At 36.2% G+C, this 15,623-nt stretch overlaps 1 pseudogene; it reads left to right on the forward strand.

The window, feature by feature from the left end:
* The first annotated feature begins 1,318 nt into the window (after positions 1–1,318).
* LOC123541369 (DBH-like monooxygenase protein 1) lies at positions 1,319–12,184 on the forward strand (annotated as a pseudogene).
* Positions 12,185–15,623: the final 3,439 nt, after the last annotated feature.

Consider the following 15,623-nt stretch of genomic DNA (forward strand, 5'->3'; position numbering starts at 1 on the left):
GAAAAAGAAAACCAGGGTGTTAACGCATGAATGATTTCGCTTTAAATGCCAATATCTCAAGAACCGTACTAGAAAGACCCGTAAAAGTATATATTTTCTGAACGTGCCTGACGAGACCTTTATCGTGGTATCCTCCTTGACTAGGTTCGAACCCACCCTCGGAGTCCAAAATGGTTTTTACGCATGAGTGATTTTAGACTAGAATAGACGTGGTCATCGAATAGTTCTCATCGAGACCTTTCGTTAGATACCCTACATGCCTAGATTCCATACAATAACAAAGAGAAAACCCGGGTTGTAACGCATGAATGATTTCGCTTTAAATCCCAATATCTCAAGAACCGTACTAGATAGACCCGTAAAAGTATATATTTTCTGAACGTGCTCGACGAGACCTTTCCAACGGATCAACAATATGCCTCTACGACGACTTTGAATTTTGATGACGTCATTTCCGGTCCGAGTATGGATTTTCGTAATGTCTACCTCTCGACCTTTCCAAAAATGTCAAAAACCCGGAATGTCAAATTTGACCCTAAATCACCATTCTAGAAGGATAAAACAATGAAATATTAACATAGGTTGACAATAAAAGGAATAACGTTATACAATACCCTCTACTGTCTAAAAATAGATAAACCGGGTAGTAACGGAATGTTGGGCGCGGCCGTGACGTCATGGTAATTTCCTATTGACTCACCTACTCTCTTTTGTTATTTGGAATGCTGGGTGCGGTCTTATAATATGATACCCTTTACGTAACAATAGGGAGCAGCAGGCATTGTTTACGCAACAATAGACCGGGGCTGCAGGCAGTCATACGTTACCCTTCCATTGTTCGTGCGCGGTCATAGGATACCCTCCCCATTGTTCGTGTGCGGTCACGTGACTGTGCCAGCCGTGCCACCCGTGCCAGCTTGGCTTCGAAACACCTCGCACTATACTACTTCTTACGAAAAATGAGCACGCGTACGTATTAAGTTATACATTTTTGCATCATTCAATTGTGACTGGTACAATGTCAGCAATTGTGCTTTTATTGTGAAAATATCAGTTTCTTCTACCGGGAAGTGTTGTTCTGGAAGCGGATTTAGTCACCAGGAGCTGTCTGTGATTCGATGCTATCACCTGGAACTGTCTGTGGTTTCATTCTATCACTAGGGACTGTCTGTGATTCGATGTTGTCACTAAGAGATGTCTGTGATTCGATGCTGTCACCAGAGGCTGTCTGTGGTTCGATAGTGTTACCAGAAAGTGCATGTGGGTGCTGTTGGAATGAGCTGGTTCGATACTGTTAACATGAGCTTCTTGTAGTTCGATGCTGTCACCAGGAGCTGTCTGTGATTCGATGCTGTCGTCACCTGTCTTTGGTCCAATGCTGTCACCAGGGACTGTTTGTGATTCGATGCTGTCACCAGGGACTGTCTGTGATTCGATGCTGTCATCAGAAACTGTCTTTGATTCGATGCTGTCATCACCTGTCTTTGGTCCATTGCTGTCACTAGGGACTGTCTGTGATTCGATGCTGTCACCAGAAGCTGTCTGTGATTCGATGCTGTCACCAGAAGCTGTCTATGATTCGATGCTGTCACCTGCAGCTGTCTGTGGTTCGATGCTGTCACCAGAAGTGTCTATGCTTCGATGCTGTTACCATTCCTGACCCTGGTGGAAACCAGATTTATTCAATCTATTTAATTATCGACAACTTAAGATAAATAAATAGTTGCAATTCTGCTGACAATGATTTTTTCCGCCAAACTGTGTTCAATTTTGACCCGGTATAAAGAGTACAAGTGTCCTGTTTTCTATTTTGAAAAGGTTCTATTAAGGTTATCACGCTGAGTCAAATTTAAAGACTATCACGAGATGTTTACAAACATAGATAAACTGAGGGGACGGAATCAATATAAATAGGCTTGCTTCACAATTAAAATATCCAAAAGGTTAAAACAAATGAGGACATTAATAACAGGTATGTTATGATATTAAACTTTTAAGATAAAGGTAAAGCTTCATAGTTAAATGTATTCAATTTATTTAAAGTCAATTGTTTGAATTTTACTTTAACACTTGAGATACAGACTGCGTAAACTCTTATAAACGATTTAGAAATATAATACGAAGCTGACAAAATCGTGATCCTGTTTAACATGACGACACACAAATCATTTTCTAAATAATAATCTAATTTAATACACAACGAGTCGTCATACAAGACGACCATGTTATTGATATTTTCAAAAGTCTTTCGTTAAGTGTTTACAAAAATTATAAAATACAACTTAAAATAGCTTTAATAAGTTGTAGTGTATTTTTGGATATTAAAACGAATGCAATATTTAGGCATTACAAACTTTTAACATAGTTAACAAAAAACGCGTCTTTTTTTAAAGGCGGCCCATTTTAACGTGACAACACAATATATATTTTATTTACAACATGCATTGCAATCTAGAAAATTTAATTATGCTTGTCACAAAATGAATGAATTAACGATCATTGTAACTTTTTCCACAATAACAAAGAAACAATATATATCCCCCGCCGAATGGGTTGTTTTGTGAATGAGGGGATATACCGGTGTCATAATGTCTGTAAGACGATCCTTTGGAAGCACAGAATGCAACCAAGCAAAATAATAGCAGACTTGGTTTGATTGAGTCTGTTCATGAGAGGTAAAGGATAGTGCAACACCCCTCACGCCCTTTTAGCACCGGTTTAACCGGAATTCTATTACAACGATATTTAATGGACTCCATGATCCCCAAGGACCAGAAATTTCGGACAAAATGGCTGTTTTTTTACATGAATTATTTAACAGAAAACAAGTATAACCCGTTAGTTTTCTACACCAGTACCATTCGCGATGCAGGTAAACACTTTTTTCTTGACTGATTTTATCAAAATTCTGTTTACACTCTAATAATACTACAACAAATTTTATAAAGCATTTTGTTCTTGCAATGTCATGTGTGTCGTCATGTTAAATGGGACCGTCTCGGTGAATGAAATTTTCTTCAGGATCCATAAGTCTCCCTGGTTCTTTAGCATGCTAGATTTAAAGCTCTTGTCCCAATGTTAGAAATTTAAGTCTCAAGAACGGGTGCTCAATCGCACGACCCCTAGTTTCGTAGTCAGACATCATTATTCAATTCCAATTTATAAGTAAATTGTTGACAATACCATCCCCTTTGCAAATACAGTGTTACAACCGGACCACTTCGTCCACTCTTGTAGTAAACAAAAGGGTCTCGCTACGTTAAGAAGGGCAGTGTTCTCTTCAATATTTGTTTCTTTGTCAATACAGATTACAATATTGTATGGAAACAGTATATACTGTTCCGTTTTCTGTCCAGTCGTTCTCTATTTACTGACTGTTTGTGAATTAGATACCGGTATTCCTTCATTTATACTGTATAAGGATGAAAATGATACTTAGTTGTTTATTTGGTACAAATCGAAGTGGGATTTTTTTTGAAGTTTTGCTCATGGAAATATTCGTTCAATAACTAACCTTACATACATAACTTGTTTACTACAGCTATCATACTGTGTACAAGGCGTAACTACCACTGAACCTTTCAATAACAGCCTTACCCTGGACAAGGAGGGTAATTACCTCCTGTTCTGGAAGTACAATAGCACCCACGTGACCTTCGAGGTCAGGGTTAAAACCAGAGGCTATGTTGGGTTCGGACTGTCTCCAAATGGTAAAATGTTCCCGTCGGATGTCATCGTCGGGTGGGTAAAAGACGGAAAGGTTTATTTTAAGGTAAAATATGTATGATTCAGACCAAAATGCTCGCCCTTTCTCTGTCTCTCATTCAGAACAAATCTTTACATTTAGTAAAGTAACACGACATGTATATTTTGAGTTGTATTAACCTCGTTTTTGAGAACGTAAGTAACTGACCGAGTCAGTTTAAATCCCATCGTAGTGAAAACATGTTATATAGTGTGAATAAATAGAAACTAACCCTAGCAGGATTCGAACCAGAAGATTGTATGCTTGGTTAAGTGACTCCAATTCTGCTAAACACACACTGTATTATAGCTCACCTTAAGCTGAATGGTAAGATCATTTGGTTCGAATGCCTTGACCTTCACATGTATGGACTTGGATCTTAGGATGTAGAAGTGCTTCAGGAGAGGAAGTTATCCAACTTGCTTGCGAAAATTCGGAGATTCTACCGATGTCCGTTCCTAAAGTAACGCCGGGAGAGATACCATGGTGCTGGGATCTTCCTCCACCACTTAGCCTGAAACAATAGTCTTCATGTACGGCTTTTTCTTCACAATTTAAATAAACTGAAAAATAAATATGTTTAATTCTAAATAAGTGGTCTATGATCTGTTTTCACAGGTGATCTGTTTATTGTAAAGAGGTATGCATTAAACAAAAGTAATGACTTCACAAAGATTTGAGAACCACGATTTTATTGTATAGGCCGGTATACGCGACGACGCTTTATAACCTTTTTGATATTATATTTTTCAGGATCGCCATACTACCGGGCATTCCCCACCAATAGTGGATCAGTCACAGGACTGGACTCTGCTGCACGGAGAAGAAAATGAGTTTGGAACAGTTCTCAAGTTTACCAGGAAACTCAACACGTGTGACCAACATGATTTGGAAATAAATGTAACTAGTTGTATTAAAGGGACTGTATTATGATTTTGTGCGACTAAAATGATCTTTCTTCGAAACTGAAAAGTGGTCATGTTTTAAACATTAGAACATGAGTTTTTGTTTCTAAACTATTTGAAATATGCTACATCATGAAAAAACATGAGTCGAGAATCGAACTCGGGTTACCTAGAAAATAAAAACTTCCCTACCATCTTGACCAATACTTAACGGCCATTTATATAACATTTATTGATTAAAGGGACTAACCTATACATTTTAGGCGAAAAATCGAAAAATAATTTCTCTCAAAAGTCCATAAAAGGTAAGTACTCTGAAAGTGACCGGTGGTACAAACTTATTGATTTAAAATTTTTGCAAGACATAAATAACCAAATATATTGTACAGAAGGTAGTAAACCGTTGCAACGCTTTTGAAATCATGCTTCTTCTTGCATTTTTTTTTATTAATATCTAACTTTCATTTTCATCCAGTTTATCATTTTTCAGAGCCATATATACATTCTATGCCAAATTTGGTTGAAATGAACACGTTGAAAAATTTCACCGAAACGGTGGGCGAGTAGCTTTAGGGCAGTTTACCTTTGATACCCCATGGCAAACGCTTTTTATTTTGACTTAGAAAATAGTTTATGTATCTCTTTTCCTGATATCTTGAAATTGTCTTTTAATTTTTTTTCTTGTCGTACAATCTGGAGATTAGTTCCTTGTAGTCTTACATGTATTTGTTTAAGGATCCACATGATTTAACATGTACTTCATATCAAAGAAATATCAACAAAAAAAAGTAGCAAAAATACGCCTATATATTGCCATTAAGATTCTGCACAAGTAAGATATACAAATATGAATACATTTATCTCACGTAAGTATATCTTATTTTTCAAATTAATCGTTGGCAATATAATAATATATGTGTGATGGCAGAAAGTTGCACAACAAAAGAAGTTTTATTCGTCACCTTTATATGCATAGTTGAAAGGAATATTAAAGATCGCTAACTTATATTTATAACAGAATGCCACCCAGAGGGTGATATATTCCTATCACCATGACGACCCAGCTGATGAGGACAGCCTAATGTATCATAGCGGTGAGAGAAGGGGAACCAAAAGCGTATCGTTGCTGAATACGAATAAAGCCCCAAAATCCGTCGCCTACGAAGAAGTAAAAGTGTATGATTTTACTGCTGGAAATGTAAGTTATTATACAACATGAGATTATGTTAATTCCTTCTTTATTTCTGAAGTGGTGTCAGCTACAAGGTGTTAAAGTCTGACGATCAATTTTTTTTAAGTACTACTGTACAAAAAGAACTGATCTGTAGAAAAGTGATCTAACTAATGCGGGTGCCTAGTATTTCAACAAAATGGAGATCTCCAAAACACTATTTTAGAAGAAGGCGCTGAATAGAGATAATGGTAACAAAGTGATACATATTTATTCGGGAAACCGTCCGCCATCGAATCAGCAAATTCTAAACAGCGTCTTGATCTGCGATTTTAATACCTGGGGCCCAGTGTATTCTCACAGCAAATTTGTCAGAGAAACACTCTTTACCTTTACCTACTTAGCAGACGACATTTTTAACGTTTCAGTACATGGTACCAGATAAAGGTACCACTTACCTGTGTGTGGCTCAAAAAATGCCGGACCTTGGAGGAAAACACCACATGATTCAGGTACTATGCCCTTGTATATTCCTTCAGTGTTAAGTGCACAATACTGCGAGCACAACCTGCTGTAGCATATGAATTATTAACTTATACTTACATATAAATATGGACTGTTTTCACTTTGATTGAACATCCGTGACATATTGTATGTTTGTGTGTGTAACGGTGGAGGGCGGGGAATTTTAAGGAAGCTGCCAAGCTATAGCGTCAAACTGACAGCAGAAATTACAACGTTACCTTGTATATGGAAAATGTCCACATCAAGACCTGATGCTTTTCTTCATATTTTATACAAAATAATCTAGTTTAAGATAAATCAGTATGTTTCCCGCCTCGTTTCCCGCCACGGGGCGTTTGAGCATTTAATAAGGGCCCAACATTCCACTAAAACACGGCAATAATCAGGAACTCGGTTCTTGTGTCCGTTTTCAGTTTGAACCGATCATTACACCTGGAAATGAAGGACTGATTCATCATCTGGTGATACAGAAATGTCCTGGTAACCACCCAAGCCTGAACCATGCTAGGGAAGAATGCTTTCTAACCTGGCCCAAAGGGTGGCCGCAATGACCGGAGATCTTTTTTGCATGGGCCGTGGGTGGTGGGGTAAGTTCTGTTCAGTATGTAATCATTCAAAGTATCCGTTATAGTAGAGAAATGATATTAAGAGGAAATACTACTAGCATACTATGTAAGATAAGTAATCGTATATAGTTTATTTAAAAAAGATAATGCATTTTACAGTCTCTGATAATAATACGATTGTTAAGCAAGCTGCGTTATAGTTTATGTAAAGTTCTAACAAACATCGGTATAGAAGAGAAATGATATTAATAAGACATAATACTGCTAATATAGTAATATAAGATAAGTTATTGTAAATAGTTTATTTAAAAAATAATACATTTTACAGTCTATTCAGCAAACTGCTTTATAGTATATGCAAAGTTCTTATATACATTTACACAACTTCAATGAAACGTTCCGCATTTAACTATATTTCATTTATTTCAGCCATTTTATTTCCCAGAACACACCGGATACCCGGTCGGAAGCCAAAATGACCATTCTTTTATGATAATACAAATTCACTACGACAACCCGTCTCATAAATCAGGTAAGTTTGTGTCAGATATGTTTTCTGGGGGAAAAAAGTTATGAACTATGTAACAAGAAAGCCGCAGCGATGGTTCAGTTGTAGAGCGTTCACCTTGCATGCGAATGGTCTGGGTCAACCTCCCGAAGTTTGTTCCTTGGTACATACCAAATACTTAATATAAAAGGTACCAGTAGCTTCTTTGCTTGGAGTTCAGCGTTAAAATGTTTTTCGTTGACATTATAATGGGACTGGACAATCCTGTGTTGAGGTATCATGCAATGCGTATCTGGCGAAATATTCTAGACAGTTACACAAGTCTGGCTACAAGTAGATACCGGCGTTATATGATTGAAAAATTGTTAACTTGTGCTGAGCCCGAACACGCACTGGAATCAAGATGCTTCTAGCGTCAAAACACTACTGGTAATGCCAACATTAGGACGGTTTTAAATCATGACTTTTCACTTTTTAAGTATTGTAGATGATTCTGATATTCGACTGCTTGCCGTCATTAAGTAAAATAAAAATAACAGAATGGTCAGTAACCTGTTCACAAAACAAAACCCTTATTTTTTGACAAGTAACTGGAATTAGTGTGGTTTCGGTTACGATTTTTATTGCGCCAACAAAATTCATGTTCACTAAATATTTACTGAATAAACATGAATTATCCTTCATTACAGATATTTTCGATAATTCTGGTATACGACCAGTTACGTCAACATGACGTAGGTTCACTTATTGTGGTACATTTGGTAACATGATGCGTGTGCACTATATACTCATTCACTGTATAAACACGAAGTATCATTTATTACAGGCATTCTTGACAACTCTGGTATACGAATGCTTCTCACCCCTCAATTACGCCAACATGACGTAGGTTCACTTATTGTGTCACATTCGGTAACTCCGCTCCATGTTATACCTCCACACGAGCCCAAATTCGTCACCAGTGGATACTGTACTGATAAGTGTATGAACAAGGTAACAAAAACCGATTTTTCAATTTAAATTGTTTATAAGTTTGTATTACCTTTTTGTCGTGATCGTAGTTGCACACTGGAGCCATTTACTGAATGACAGCATCCAACAGAAATATTTTGAAACGACAGGCAAAATTAACGCACATTGTGAAAATCATCAAAGGCTTTAATCAGAAAGTAAAGCACCATAGTTTCGTCTCGGTATTCCGAGAACAGACAAAAACTATGAATTATGAAAATTGTGCTTTTTATGACTGACTTCCTTAACTTTGAGCTCTGTTAATATCTTTGTTGATTTTACTTTGCAGATACACTTATCATATTTATTTGTTTTGTTTTTATCACATGAATGTGTTTACATACCTCTCTAAACAATAGAAGTTGAGTGTAACATTTAGCTCCATCTTTGAAAGTTTATGCATGCATTCTTACTTGCAAACAATTACAGGTAATGAACCAAGAAAATATAGACGAAATCCGAATAACAGCAGTGTTTCAGCATGCACATTTATTGGCTTCCGGTATCAGAACGAGGCACTTCCAAAACGGAACTGAGCTAAAACCCATATATGATGATCCGAACTACGACTTTTATTTTCAAGAAGTTCGATCTCTCAAAGAAGAAGTGGTTGTCAAAAAAGTAAACAATTTCGCCAGTCTTTTGACGTCTAAACAATTCAAAGTATTTGATTTGTTAGTCCAAATATTTGAAGCATTTTAAGTTGAAATTGTTGTAAGCTATATAACAATATCTCTAGTATTGGAGTCATGCTCCCGGCAAGTGTCATGACCAAATCACAAAAGGGAGATAATTAAAAAGTAAGCAAAACTGAATAATGCTTCTTGTGCATTGCACTTCGGCTTGGGAGGGGATAAAAATTTACCATATGTATATCGTCTGCTTTCGTCTTTTCCAAATGCAATATACAAATGTAAATGCGATTTGATTGAAAGATATGTTTCTACTAATGCATAAAGTTTCGGAGTTGGTTTAAAGGTATAAACAAACTATTACATAACTATACCATATTAATAACAAAATAAGTGTAACCAATGTATAATTTGGTTATACTTGTTCATGATTTCAAAACTTTGTGTCCATTTATTTACTTCTTCTTCTTCGTCATTACCGTAGTAATGTTGTATCAAGAATGAATTACAAAATGACGGTCATGGGAAGTAATCTATATTAATGGTATGTCGAAAGTATTTATCAAAAAATGAAATAGGTATTAACCTTTGTAGGGCGACAGTATGCGGATTGATTGTATATATGATACAGAGAAACGATCAGAACCTTCGTTTGTAAGTATCTCACTACATTTATGACGCTTGAATTTTCCTGACAAAATATATTTTGAACGAACTCATAAATACTTTCATAAAGATGTTAAACTTTTACATTCCCACAACTGATAATATGTCAGTATGTACTGTTTTCATACTAAAAAAACTTTACTGATCATGAACTTATATTGAAGTTCGTTTCAGATTTGTTGAATTTGGGATATTGTGTAAACTCCGTTTCCGTGCCGTAGTACGGTATTCAGTAAAAGGTATCATATTTTCGTAACCATGGTAATGACAGGTATAACAACATCGAGGTTCTGAGATTGTAAAATACATGTTGGAGACAAGCCTCAGAATGCAACCTTGTCATTGATCAATTTCAAGGATTAAATGGACTGGCTTTTATTTTAAGGGCGGTTTATCTACACGCGAGGAGATGTGTGAATCTATCATGTACTACTATCCTAAAACTGATTTGATGCTATGTGACTCGGAACCAGATATGAATGGAATTTTCAACACAACTTTCCCAAATCCATGGAGTAAGTTTTTTTTGTTTTGTTTTTTGGTATCAGACCCTGACGTAATTCATATGTATGTTAATTATCTCAAAGAAACAAAGAATTTTACCTGTAAGAAAACGTAATTTTATTATTTTTCCCAAATTTAACAGTTGAGATCCTAAAATGTGAAAATAAGAGGTATGTTGTATATATATAGAATTGCAGTGGAAAAGGTGTTATTAAATGCTCCTAAAATGCCCCAGAATGCTGGAAATGAAGCGCTGAATTTCACAATTTTCCGGGAGAGGTGGCGGCGGTGGAGAGGGTGGGGAGGGAGCATGCTGGTCGGCTATTTTTCTAGTTCGGCCTGTTTAACAAAAATTATTGACAACACGTTACTTGTAAACGGCTAACACCCGCAAAAATCAAAACAAATTATTTAGTGTATAAAGACACAGTTTGCCCTACGAGAAAATTGACTTGATCCGCGCATGCCTGTGTTCATTCTATAACTTATTTTTACATATATACGACAAACAAAATCCTACATTGAATTTTTTACATCTTCTGCTAATTTTCAATTGGCAAATTTCTTTAATGTGGGAATATTAACTCAATTGACAATAATATTTCTTTTTGAAATAAGAAATTCGTGTTTTTATATACTTTTTCGCAAAGAAAAGCAAAAGGAATGTATGAAAGTAGTGGGAGGGTTTATTAAATGGGAGGTACGGGAGGAGGAGGGGGGCGGGGAGGGGGAGAGAGAATTTGTTTTGCTAGAAGAGTTTGACCTTGGGCAAATACCCAAATGTACAAAAACGTCACGTTGGATGTTTCATTGCTTCTTTTTGCAGTTGATGGACCGAATAGCTTTAAACATTTTATAAAAGACGTGTATGACTGGACAAACAGTACACAAAGGAACATATTCAAACAACAGATACAACTCGCCCAACACAAACACGGGTGTGTAATAAACCGAAAAGACGGAAGCAATCCGTATAATGTAAGTACAAAAATCTGGGAGCCTTCCATTTTCCAGTATATATATCCCTTAATTTGGGAAACCAGAGAGAGTGCTATTTTAAATGGTTGCCTTCAATATTAAGATTCCCCCTTTCATTATAAACATGTACTTATTTCTAGTGATATATCAGCCAATTGACTATAATTTTAGATAAATAAGACTGAAACTCTTTTGAGACGGCGAACATATTTTTCGTATCCGATGAGAATTAAATACAAAGGATTTGTATTTGTTATTCTTGCATGCCGGACAGGATTTTTCCGTGCTTTTCCGGTGCTGGAAAAACTCATCTTCCACCCAGGGGTGTAAGATGACTCACGTGCTATAATTTATTAATGAATGCGTAAATCCATACGCTACTATAACAAAATAGCGCCTTAAAGAAAAACCTTCGCTTTTCTTTATATCTTCTACAAATTGAAGAATAAGACATGCAAGAAAAAGAATCAATCACAGGCAGCGGGTTAAGATGGGAATAGGAGCCTCGTTACCGCCTAAACAGTTACCTTCGTGCCGGATATTCCCATCTTTACCCGCAACCAGTGAAAGATTCTTATAATAAAATACATGCTTCATTAGAGACGTAAAAGTCATATAGGTATATAAGACCTGTATTGGATGTCATTTAAAGGGGAAACTGTGAAAGAATTATCTATATAAATCTCATGTTGGTAGAAAATATCAATATTCATACATAAAACTTTGTATTTTTTTTTTTTGTTTCAGGGGGAAACGTGGTCGTTTGAAGAACTGGAGACAGACTACATACCATACGTGCCACCGAAGTCAGAATGTGACACTCGTCAGTGATCCTGGACTAAGGGAGACAACTCAATTGTCAAACACTGTAACTTTGTTAAATAGTGAATTGGTTATTATGCATATATATACCGAATACAGAATAAAGTTATGTTCAGCTATGCATGAATAAACAATAAATGGATACAAATTATGTGTGATCATTAAATCTTTGTCTGAGAACAGCAGTATTTAAATGTTTTTTAACAATTTTAATGATTATAAAAGCGGTTGCATTCTCAGTCTCTCCGATAAGTTTAATCACGTTACACGCTTTAGTAGTAAATCTTCAGTACAGTGTGAATCTATTCAGGCTCTTCCTTAGTGCAATAGCGCTATTAAATTGTATTTTATAGGGAACAAATTTATGTACTAACTCACATCAACTATTTGTTTCCAAGTACAATTACTAGTAACATGGATGTAGAAAACCTTTTTGTTTCGTAGTAGAGTGAGTAACGATCAAATGGGTATCTCAAAAACCGGCTTTTTGTTACATCTAGAAAGTTAAAAATAATTCACTCAATACGTTGGGTTTATCGTAACCGAATAGATCTCCACATGTATGTTATTGGGTCGTTTGATAAAAATATAATCAACAGAAAAGAATGGCACTATGAACAATAACAATTTATTTATAAAGTAAACTTCAATACTTAAAAGTGAACTAGCCGTAAAGGTCCATTCTAATAGGGTAAATTCGGGTAACTGACACCCGGAATGAGTCAGTTACGTTATATCAATTTTCCGATAAGGTTGTGCCCCTATATAAAAAAGTTGCCATTTACTTGATCCAAACATGTTGCCGGCGGAAAATTAAATTTTCATTATCATTTCTGAAGCGGGAATAAATAAATGAACGTAGTCTGGTAAGTAAAGTTCTCATGTTAGAATTGCGGAATATACCTGTTGTACAAATCTGCGATTTAGAGTGTTAAGTTCAGAAAAAAATCAAATGTTTACGTTTTGCAAGAAATGTAAACAACCCGTTTCAAATGATGCTGGTAAAAAATTCCATATTGCAAATCAGCTTTAAGCGATCATTTTATATACCCGAACTCCTATCCAGTACAGCAAATGCGGAAAGTCGCGCAAATACGAAACATATCGTGGACATTCTTGCAAATGTTAATGGTGCATTAAGACAGGTTCACAGAGGCTTTTAAAACCAAACCGTTGTGCACATTGAAAAAAACTTCGTTTGTATCAATGAAAATGAGGGAGATGGCATACCAAGGTCAGAATTGTTAGTTTTGGTCTAATATTTCTCTTACCCGCTATTGTTACACTTTTAAACGTAACGCACGTTTGAGTGAATTATGAAAATTACGCCGAATATATCAAATTTGGTTGATGGGTGTTTTGCTATATAAAATGTAGCAATGGGTGTATAGTTGTATGAAATGAGCCAACGCACGTAAGCGTTGACATAATATAACAGTATTTTCTAGTTTATTATGGATTAGCCAATATACTTAACATATTTTAAGAAATGGCTCAGTTACCAGAACACGGTCGGGTAACTGAGCCATACAACGTTCAGTAACTTCATTTGACGTCTTTTGGCACCATCCGAGGTGACGGACATACAGTAGTTGTATTTCAACACGGATATAAAATATGCTAATATCTTTAGTGAAAATAGTTAACATTAAATTACTTGTTGTTGATAAAAATGCGTCAGCGCGTAAATTTTCATTGATACCGCGTCACGAGTGGTGGTGGGTTATAGGAATGGTCTCCGTCTGTTCTTCCGTCTTCCGTCCTACCGACGGTCTGTAACATTTTGTGCATCTCTGTATCTCGTAAACCCCTTAAAGGATTTTCATGAAACTTGGTTCAAATGATCACAACATCAAGACGATGTGCACAATTAATGAGTCTGACATGTCGGGCCAAGGTCAAAACTCAAGGTCAAAGGTTTGAGCCTTCCATTTTGTGTCCGCCCTGTATCTCCTAAACCCCTTCAAGGATATTCATGAAACTTGGGTAAAATGATTACCTCATCAAGACAATTTGCAGAACTTAAGAGTCAGCCATGTTGACCAAAGGTCAAGGTCACAACTCAAAATCAAAGGTTTGAGCCTTCCATTTTATGTCCGCTCTGTATCTCCTAAATCCTTTGAAGGATTTTGATATGACTTGAACGTAATGTTCCCCTTATCAAGACGAGGTGCTTAAAATTCACCCATGTCAAGGCTAGCTGAAGGTCAAGGTCACACCTCAAATGTAAAATGCTTCCTCCTCTTACCATCAACCCTTTTACTGTCCATAACAGCGACGGGGAATAGCTGTTTTTCAGATTGCCTTATTTGATTTTGACCAAATTTGCACACAATTCGTGTTGCTTGGTTTAAACGGATTGAACGATATTTGGGTACAGTCTTAAAAATGTGAACAGCTTATATAATACGAAATAGGCACACATTGGGATATCATCACAAAAATTTAATTACTATTTTGAACAAAATGTATACACTTTGAATGTTATAGCATTGTAGGCTAAAGAGTACACTTTTGTGATGTGTTTTCATTTTATGCATAAGGAAGATGACGCAGTCCTACGCAAAATAAGAACATGCACATATGCGCATGCGCAAAAACACATACACGGGCCATGCCCGTTTGCAAGATGTGCGACGAAATCGTATTAAAAGTCCAAATGAATGCGATTAGTTTATTATTCTTCATCTAAGTACACACGATAAAGGTGGCTCAGTTACCATAACTATGTTGGGTAACTGAGCCACTTTGGGCAATTCATCAAATCAAGTTTTCCGAAAACATCTAAGTGGCGTTTTGGGTACTTTTGCCTGAAATGTGATATTAACATGTATCCAAAAAATGAAATAATAATACTTGAGAGATGCTGCCATTTGTTTGCAAGAAACATGCTTCGTAGTTCTTAAGTGGCTCAGTTACCCAAATTTCCCCTATGCAATAAAAGTCCAATTCCTGACCTAGTCAAATTTAAATCCAAATAGTAATAACTCAAAATTGTTCACAATTCAAACTCATTCTGATCTCATTCTTTATTTCCTCCACTCGGGAGAAATGTTAAATGTACAAACTGGTAATATTTTGTTATTAAGAAATGCAGGAAAGTTTTCAGTAAGTTTCTATTCCACGGTGTATGAGAAAACGGATCCCTCTCTATTCGCGCACAGGACACTCTTTGTGGTAAACAATGAACTCCAACGTCAGTGATCTCGGAAAATTAAAATTTTCGTTCTAAACACATTTTTGTGCGTAAAAAACATATGAACCATGGAATGACGTAGCTATATACCATTCTTTTTTATCGTTACATTTGTTTTATCAGTGACACAAGTCCAAACGAAGATGGAATATAGACGGAGGTTCTGGCTTGGATGAACATCGTGCGATGTTTATGAAACTTAAATACGACTTTTCTTGAATATAGCAAATATCTAGTACCTTAGATGTGAAATCGGTGATCCCATCTTACTTGTAAATACACTTTATGTGGTTAATTTCATCATAGTTCCTGAAAAACGCCCTCCTTTCGATTTCGTTAATGCACGGGATCTCTCTCAGTCGGTGTAATTTTGCCTCACAGGATCCCTCTTGAC

The sequence above is a fragment of the Mercenaria mercenaria genome, chromosome 16 (genome assembly GCF_021730395.1).
Source record: "Mercenaria mercenaria strain notata chromosome 16, MADL_Memer_1, whole genome shotgun sequence".
Lineage (NCBI taxonomy): Eukaryota > Metazoa > Mollusca > Bivalvia > Venerida > Veneridae > Mercenaria > Mercenaria mercenaria.